This window comes from Hipposideros armiger, unplaced genomic scaffold (genome assembly GCF_001890085.2).
Source record: "Hipposideros armiger isolate ML-2016 unplaced genomic scaffold, ASM189008v1 scaffold_531, whole genome shotgun sequence".
In the NCBI taxonomy this organism is placed as follows: domain Eukaryota; kingdom Metazoa; phylum Chordata; class Mammalia; order Chiroptera; family Hipposideridae; genus Hipposideros; species Hipposideros armiger.
The window spans coordinates 281,074-291,066 of NW_017731881.1; the positions used below are offsets into that span (position 1 = coordinate 281,074).

Here is a 9,993-nt window from a genome sequence, read left to right on the forward strand (position 1 = left end):
AGATAAGTTAACTCTGTTTGTTAGTTTTTTCTCTTTTTACTCACTAACCGCTTTTTTTGCTTCTGTATCCAGCTTCAGCTATAAATTCCCCACCCGCCAGGACTTGGGTTCCGCTCTCTCTTTTTTAATGAGACGGACACCCGAGCTTGGGAATAAAGTCTTTGGAATGAGAGCTCTTTGTCTCAGTTCTTGTTAATGACCTGCTCCCCAACAAGACCACATAAAAAAGACAATAAGCTAGTTTTATGTAAAGATTAATTTACATGATCTTTAGATTATGTAAAGAAGTGGAGAGAAGGTCCACTTCTAGAACTTGAAGCTTCTTATCCTAAAATTACGCTTGAGGATTTTAGGATAGCACTAATGTACATTTTACATGACTGTTTCTACTACTATTTGCTCACAAACAGAAGGTGGCTTTGTTCTTCAAGATCTAAGCCACAGCAGCCAAACCCTTAGCTGCTTTCTAATTAAGCTAATATAAATCTACTTATTTAAATATATGGAATCTACTTATTTAAATATACAATGAAACTGTGATTCCTGAATGAAATGTAGTGTCTTTGATTCAAAAGGGTAACTAATAAAGAGTTTCTTGATGGTGAAATGTCTTTCACATCATTGTATGCATGACAGCCGTCTGTCTGAGATGGTTCTAGAAAGAAATGCAGAGCTGAGGAAACAGCACTATGCATGCTGAGCTGGAGACCTGCATTCTAGGACCTGCACCACCAGTAACAACTTGAATCACAATTACTTGAACAAGTCACTTAACCTCTCCAGGCCTAACTGTAAAAACTAGTTAATCTCAAGTTTTCTTTCAAGGGCTAGTTTTTCGCCACTCCATTCTGATAGCTCAGAAATATGTTTTGCATACATTTCAAAACATTGCTTATCCTTGTTTATAATGCGGTTAAGAAAGCTGATTCCGCCAACTTGGTGCCTAATCCTTGAGCAAGTAGCAGCTTGAATGTTATCTTATATCAAGTACACATCAGAGGAAAAATAGCTGGGATTTTTACCTAATTTCTCACATAGATATGTTTGTGGTGGTAAGCTAGCTAGTGCTTTCGTTAATATTATGCAGAGTTATTGTCAAGTTCTCCTTTTCCCCAGATAATGACTAAAAATCAAAGTTTGTAGCATGAATTATTAACATTTGGTAAGATTCTGAATTTATCATAAGTGGGTAACAAGTACAGAGGATACAAAAAAAATTTATACACATTTTAAGAAAGGAAAACTGTATTAAAATTGTCATACTCAATATATACCAACTCAATATATACCAATAACAAAAGATGAATACAAGTCAGGTTTGACTTCTGCAATTGCAAGAGGTGCTCAAAGCGGTTATCATCAACATTCAGACACTTCTTTTTTTTTAAGATTCTATTGGGGAATTGGGGGAGGGGAAAAGCATTGGGGAATCAGGGAAGGGGAACAGACAAGTTGATGTCCTTTTGTTCTTCAGTCTAGTTGTGGAGGACATCACTTCACTGACCCATGCTGGTATTGTGATCATCACGCTCTTCCTGGGTGAGGCAGATGGGTCGCCGGCCACTGGACGGCTGCACTCGGCGGCTCTTGTGGTTGCCAGCCACTAATGGTAGCTCATGGCAGCCCACTGCAGCAGGGGCTGCAGCCTATGCCTTCATCGGCGACTCACGGCAGCCCAGCTCCAGGTCGAGCTGTTGTTCACCATCTTAGTTGTAGAGCGTGCAGCATCACTGGCCCTCATGTGGGATCCAAACGGGGGCCCTGTTGCACAGAGCTGGCGCTCCCAAGCCAACTCTTAACCAACGCGCCACTAGGCCGGCCCTCAGACGCATCTGATTACAGTGAACTACTGCTTGAGCAATGTTGACCAAAGTGTCTACTTGTATACATTTATTGGGCACCCCCGGTAATATTAGAGGTGATTTTAAAAAGTAAGAAGCAAAAGTGCTGACAGCTGCCTGAAAATTTTTAGCTTGGGAAATATGTATCTAAGACGGTGGCAGGCACTATATAGGGAGTGAGATATAGCACAGCACGTAGTCAAGAGCGTGGGCTCTAGAGCTATACTTCCAGGTTTGAAGTCTGACTCTACTGCTGAGTAACTGTATGACCTTGTGAAATTATTTAACCCCTCCATCTCTCAGCTTTCTTGAATGTAATAGGGATAATACTTTTATATAACTCACAGTTATGATTAAGTGGATATATGTCAAGCACTTAAACCATCACTCACTACAAGTTAGCTATTGTTATTATTATAATTAGGAACTGAAATGGGAGAAGGGGAACTAGTCAGGACAGGAAAGCAAGCTTGGTCACATTAAGAAATAAAAAGATGCTGAGAGCAAATTCAGAAATGAGGAAGACAGTACTCTCCACGCCTGCTTCCTACATTGAGTGTTCTCTGTAGGACACAACTACAACATTCTTTTATGAAAATTTTTCACTGTGTGTGTGTGTGTGTGTGTGTGTGTGTGTGTGTGTGTGTGTGTGTGTAGTGACTTCAGATATATCGTCTCATTTGATTATCAGCCATCTAGGGAGGGAAAATCTCTTATGCAACCTAGCAAATACTGCCAACTCTCACAGAATGTGGGTAAGGGAAACATAGGATGGATGCTGAGAGCAACAAAGCACAGCACAGGAGGGCACAGCAGGCCACCTGTCTCTACCTGGTTAAGAAAAGTGTTGCTGGGCTTTTTATGTCACTGAAGATGTGATGTGGGCTATTTTGTTTTCCAAGATGACTTCATTGTACATTTCCTGAAAGCATTATATTTGATCTTCATATCTTCACATTCCTCAAAAGTACTTCCAATATTCCTTGATAGTAAGCATATTTTGCATGCCTTAGCTATGTATCAGAAAGTAGCCATTTAAAGCACTTTTTCTTTTTAGCTCTGAGAGATACTTGTATTACGAGGCAACATCTTATAGAACTACTAAAAAAATGTTTCAAAGAGAATTAGGGGACCAGTAGAAAATGGGTATATGGCAATGGTAGAACATAATCTCTAGCCGAGTAAGAGGAAATATGTATCAGAGAAGTTATTGGCTTATTACTAATTAAAATAATAATTAATATTGACCATGTACTATGTGCCTGGCAGTATGCCAAGTGTTTTATGTGAATTTAATCATCATGATATTGCAGTACTGCGAACAGTAGGAGCTCAATAAATATTTGTTGAGTAAATGAATCTATGAAGTGGGAATTTTATCCATTTTACAAATGATGAAAATTAGGTTTAGAATTTTAAGTTTTGCCTAAGGTCACATAATTTTTAAGTAGTTAGTGACTCTAGCATTGCATAGTGTAGTGGTTTAGAGTGGGAACTTTGGAGTCAGCTAGACTACCTAGTTTTGAATCCTAGTCCTGCCACTTACAAGCTGTGTGACTTTGGGGAAATTACTTAACCTTTCTGTGCCTCAATTCCTTCATCTGAATTAGAAATAAATTAACAATAATAATTTCAACCTCCAAAGTTTTGGCAGATTAAATCACACAGCAAGTCAGTAGCTAGCCCCTGTTGGGAGAAGGTAGAATGAAAGATTAAAGATGACTAACACATACTGTCAACTCTTAAAATCGGGAGGGAGTAGAGGTAAGATAGGAAAACAACTAGCTCATTTAAGGCAAAATGAAGCCATATGCTAAAAGGGGTGCAGGGTACATGGTGAGGAAAGCCAGAGGAAGAATCGATGATATCTGTCGGGAGGTAATATGTTTGCCTAGAATCCATCCCAATGGCACCAAAGCAGGTCAGACACTGTTTGTTTCATGGTAATGAAACATATTGAGTTTACTGGAAGTCAGAGAAGTTTGAAGGTCTGGGAGTAGCAGAGCAACACAGAAAAAAGTTGCACAAAGAAAACTTTGAAAAATGCCTAGACATTCATGGTTACTCCCACACATTTTTGGATGTGGGAGGGAAACACTGACCTTCATTTCAACAGACAAATGAAATATTCAGTACCAAGGATAATGTGAACAATGTGATTATTCTAAAGAGAGTCCCTTATCTACTTGAGAGAATTTAGAATGTGTATCTTCCTCTCTTTATCTTCAATTTTGCTACTTTGGAACCCAGTGGATCAATTTCTTCTGGAGTTGGTCTTCCCAATTTGAGGCCACAAAGTCATGAGATCTCTGTCTCTCTCCTCTCAGGGTTTGTACTCTTCCAGCAAGATCTTGCCCATCAGTGAGATATAATGTGCAGCAAAGGTATTTCCATCTCCTTTGTCTGATCTTAGCACCTTGGAAAATAGAAATTAAAGATTTCATTCCATTCTTGGATTGGGTGTAGCAAAGGACTAGAGGAAATTTCGATGAAGTAAATACCGTGAAATTACTACAAATAAACCATTTTCAGATTGTGTCTTCCCTATTTATGTAGACTGGCCTTGTTTCTGGCTTGGTCTCCAAGACCAGATCTTATATAATATTAGGTTAACTCCAAGACAAGTTTGAGAGTGTGAAAGCTCTAGGATTTGTTATGATAGACAAGAATTCTCAGATCGAATATATCGCAAATATAATACTCAAACCATATTTTCTGAGATTCTTCAAGCTCATTCTCCTAAATTCATACCAAATCTCTAGTACTTGAGAAAGCATATAAATTTAATTATTAAGTACTTTGCATTTTGCTCAATGTTGGGGGTGGGGAGCAAAAATTATACGTATTAGAAAAGAGTGGTACAAATTCCCAAATCGCTTAAAGATCTCATTGGAGGGATAATACAAAGTCACATTAGATAATTGCCCAACAACACAAACAAAATACAACTAGATATATAAATATATGGATAGTGCTTTATTAAGGACTTCTTTCTGGCTCAGTCTCCACTCTTAGACAGGTTTGAGTGTTTGAAAGATCTAGGATTTATTAAGATACATATAACCCCCAATCATTGAAAGTACAGTAGTTTCTTGGCTGGATTAATATAGTGGCAATGTGAGGAGAGACTGGAGGGATAGAGTTTAGTTAGGAGGCTGTTGTAGTAATCCAATAAAAGTGATAAGGATTCCTACTGATGGTAGGAAGAGAAAAGGGAAGATGAATGTTTAGGTAAGTCAGCAGCACATGGGTCTTCAATTGCATGCTATATTCAACCTTAAGATACAGTATTTGAATGTCAGCAATGATTATGGTGACAATCCTGAATTTTAACAGACTCATAATGATTGATTTAACTGAAAAATTTTAATAAGTCAAAAGGAGAGACAAATGATAGAAGTGACCGAAGGGTGGCTTCAGTCAGGAGCAGGGACATCCTACTTGAAGATTACCCTTGAGGTCTACTTGGGTCTGCCCTGAATAGTATCTGATGTGTCACATGGCATGGGGCACTAGACTCTATTCCCTAATTTCAATCAAATTCAACCCAACAAGTATTTAGTGAGCACAAACTACATTCCAGCACACTACTAGATTCCTGTAAAGTATACTATAGATACATTTTTTTTTAAAGATTTTTTTATTGGGGATTTGGGGGGATGGGAACAGTGCTGGGGAATTGGGGGAAGGGGAACAGACAAATTGCTGTCATTTTGTTCTTCAATCTAGTTGTGGAGGACGTTGCTTCATTGGCCCAAGTTGGCACCATCAACGCGCCCCTCCCGGTTGAGGCAGACCAGTCGCCGGCTTCTGGACAGCCGCTCACTGTGGCTACTGGCTGCTCACGCTGGCTGCTGGCCACACACAGTAGCCCATGGCAACCCACTGCCACAGGGGCTGCAGCCTACGCCGTCGCCAGTGACTCACAGCAGCCCTGCTCCAGGTCGAGCCGTTGTTCAGCATCTTAGCTGTGGAGGGCAGCGTCACTGGCCCTCATATGTGGGATCTGAACCGGGGCCCTCTGGTGTCCCAAGCCAGCTCCTAACCATCGTGCCACTCGGCCAGCCCAATAGATACATATTTTTAAAGTTAGTTCCACCCTTAGACAACTTACTGTCTTCATAGAGTAACAAAATATCCATCTATATGTAAAATAATTAGAAAAAGTAGAATGTAAGTGCCAAAGATATGGTAAAAACAAAGCTGGCCTTCTTTTAATTTCTTAAACACAGCATTCATGTTCCACCCTCAGCGCACTGGCACAGCCCAACCCCCTGACTGGTACACACTAGCTCCCCACCATCTCCCCACCCCCAATTCTCCCACTTTGCTTCTTCTTATCCTGGTTTCAGCTTAAATGTCACTTCCTCAGAGAGGCCTTTCCTGCCTCCCTATGTAAAGTGACCATTTTCTGTTTATTTTTCTTCATAGCAATTTTCATCATCTTAGTTATCTGGTTTAGTCACTTGAGTCCTTTAATGTCTGATTTCCTCACTAGACTATAAACCTCATGAAGGAAAGAATTACATTTTTTTTACCACCTTATACTCAACCTCTGAGTACAGTATGTAGCACAAGGTAGATATTCAATAAATGTTTAATAAATACATGAGTATTGTTACTGTTACTAGTTGAACACTTTGAACCAGTATCATGGGAAATAACTCTCTTAAAGACTTAACTTCTGAAAAATGATGAAACAAAAAGTTTCCTGAAAATCTGCAAGAACAAACTTGCAGAATGGTGTTCTGTGAACTATAATCTGCTGGTCATTTGTAGCCCAGCAAAGATTTCTGATGGCTGTAATCACCTCCCCCCTTCCCTGACTCTGTATCTAGTAAAGAATAATTCTAGCCTTGACAATATGAGAAAAACTAAAGATTGAAAAATTTAAAGAACAATTTTAATGATGTCCTATTTTAGAGGATTTTCATCAAATATTTTAAAATATGAACATCCGTTTGGCATATTAGGTGTCTGTGGAAATAGATTACTTGATATATCAGCATGAATATGTTCAGATAAAAGCATTTGCAAACATGCCTTTCCAAGTATGGTTAAATGAATCTCTATACTTATCTATTACAACTTATAATCATTGTTACTGTTCAAATATACTAGGGTTCAATATAACATCAAAATGGAAACATAGAAATAGCATTCATGGATCTATAGATGACTCATGCTATGGGTTAACCATTTTCTTTAGGTTTTTCACAATTATGCTATGTTTCACGTCCTAAAATATAACACTTAATATGTAATGTTATTGATGCTAGAGACACACAAATAATGTATAATCTTTATTTTTAAAAAAGAAACAGGTTCTAACTATTTCTTTTGAATTTTAGGCTTATTGTTAATTAAGAATGTTTATATTTAATTTAATACTAGACAGAGTGTAACCTTGAATGTAGCAATTGAAATCAAGAAACTATTTGTTGGTCAATGTGCCCGCCGTGTCCATGAAGAGAGGCTGAGGCGGCCGAGCTCCAGCCCGAGGCACCGGGGCGCCTGGACGGCGAGGATGTCGGCTTCGTTAGTCCGGGCCACTGTCCGGGCTGTGAGCAAGAGGAAGCTGCAGCCCACCCAGGCCGCCCTCACCCTGACACCTTCAGCAGTAAACAAGATAAAACAACTTCTTAAAGATAAGCCTGAACATGTTGGTGTGAAAGTTGGTGTCCAAACCAGGGGTTGTAATGGCCTTTCTTATACTCTAGAATATACAAAAACAAAAGGAGATTCTGATGAAGAAGTTGTTCAAGATGGAGTCAGAGTGTTCATCGAAAAGAAGGCACAGCTAACACTTTTAGGAACAGAAATGGACTATGTTGAAGACAAACTATCCAGTGAGTTTGTTTTCAATAACCCAAACATCAAAGGAACGTGTGGCTGTGAAGAAAGCTTTAATATTTGACTCCTCAAGACTACTGTGGCTGTAAGCTCCAGAAAGCCTGCAGGAGCCCTGGGCTTACTGATGAAATCATGACAGTCACATGCTTAAGGTTGATAGTGCATGGCTGCCTTATGAGGACAATAAAGTGATGCATTTTGAAAATGAAGCCAGTGTATTAGATTCCAGAAGAAGTGATATTTGTATCAATGAGAGGCCATCCCTCTCTTTGGGTCATTTTTCTGATCTAGAAAGAAAAAAAAAATCCTACCCTGCACTTAATTCTCTTGCATCCTTTCTGTTAGAACCAGTTTCATGGAAGGTGCCTGCCTGGGAGGATTTCGTGAAACCCTTTAATAGGTGTGCTGTATTCCATAGATACCTGTTGAATGGCTTGAATGTGCATCTCCAGGCCAGATTGATGGTTCTTAAAATTCAGAGGCAGAAAGTCCTGTGATGGCTGATGTGACATGGTGGTACACTGTTTTCCTTTCTAAACGTAGAACGGCCTTTATACATTCTTATCCAAAATTTTGTCAGATGCCTCATTTGCCTACCCTTTAGTAGCACCAGCCATTAGATGAAAGTGTCAAAGATTCCTTGAACTGTAGTACAGAGTGGTTCTGAGTGATGGCATCAAAAGGTAAATACTTCACCCACCATTTTTTGTCCATTTCTTTTGCCATCCTAAACATCTGCTCAAGGTGGGATCTCAAGCTGACTTAGATCTTTTTATTTGTAAGGTCTCTTACAAGCCATCTAGCCCACCCCCTCAATTCTATACCTGAGGAAGCAAATCCCCAGGGGAACGGAAGGGCTCCTTTCCACCTGCACACTGCAGAGCAGGGACTGCGCACATCTCTCCTCTGCAGGAGCCACACCAAGCCTGGTGCTCTGAGGCAGGCAGTGAAGGTAAATGGGTCTGGCTTCTCTGACATTTCAATAAGATTTCTGTGTAATTTGATGGAGGTCATACTTTTGAGTGAGAAGAATCTTATTTTAAAACCCATTTATGTGAATTACCATGTTTCTTCTGAACTAGGAAGCAGGGTTTATAAGCAGGGGAGACATTGTAGCAACCCAGAGATGCCTGTTTGGAATGTAGTAGTAATTGTGAAGCAGACATAGGGGTATTTTTCCTAAAATTCCCAATATACATGTACTTTCTGGATGCTAAGTCCAATTGCTAAAAATTTTAAACCTAATAGTTTAACCTAACATTATCACCATTTTTTCTTTAACAGTATTCCTTCTTTTGTCATTTAGTTTTTTTATTTTCCTGGGTTTCACATATTATTATAAGTGTTTTATGAGATGACATACAAGCCTTTTCTGAAAGCTGATTCTTATGAATTGAAGTAGCTGACTTCCTTGATGTTTTGTCATATTTACTAAAATGCCTGGCACAAAATGCACCAAAACTTAGAGCAGTAGCTTTACCCTCATGAATTTGTATTAATATAATTGTCAATCCACTTATAATTTGTGCAATAATGAATGTATGTAGAGATTGAGTTGTCAATAAAAAAAATGTGACCTCTTTGTGATCATTAAAAAAAAAAACTATTTGTTAAATGCACCTCTTTAGGAAAATTTCACAAGATGGTTTAGCAAGGCTATTTCAAACAGCTCAAAGCTATAATTATTTCTAGGCTATAGCAAGATAAATTCAGTTTGTTTGGATTTTGATCTACCACTAAATTTTGAATTTGGGGAGAGTCTCATTTTGATATTTAATACAGCAATTACATTATAACTTGGAAAGTGAGTTCTATATGGCCTGAGGCATGTAAAAATTATGTGAAAATATTGGGTTGTCAGAAAAGTAATGACATATTTTTTCTATGATTTTTGTTGCAAAAATGCGTCATGACTTTTTCAATAACCCAATAGGTAACTATACAGACAACAGACTGTTTCATACACCTGGGTATATAAATCTTGGGAAAATCTAGTAGAAGCCACAGTTGAGAACACCTCAAACTCAATCCTGTAGCCTTCAGATTATATGGTTCTGGACTCCCTCTAGTGGTTCAACCTTTTGGTGCTTTAATTGGTAAACTTCAGGTTACAGAAGCACCAAATTTTGGTTTTTTATATTAAAAACAAATAATCAAAAAACCCCACACACTCCTATTACAGTTCTGCTGAGAGTGTGTGGATAAGAGCTGAAGGCGCAGGAACAGGATTCCTGGTTGCTTTTGTTTGCAGCCTAAGGTGAGAACTGTACCTTTTAGGGAAAGGATGAAGTGAATATTT

At 38.8% G+C, this 9,993-nt stretch overlaps 1 pseudogene across 1 annotated transcript; it reads left to right on the top strand.

Annotated features, from left to right (window-relative positions):
• Positions 1-7,286: 7,286 nt before the first annotated feature.
• LOC109396653 (iron-sulfur cluster assembly 1 homolog, mitochondrial pseudogene) lies at positions 7,287-8,125 on the top strand (annotated as a pseudogene). The gene has a single exon (XR_002126880.1). The product of XR_002126880.1 is annotated as an iron-sulfur cluster assembly 1 homolog, mitochondrial pseudogene (transcript).
• The last annotated feature ends 1,868 nt before the right edge of the window (positions 8,126-9,993 follow it).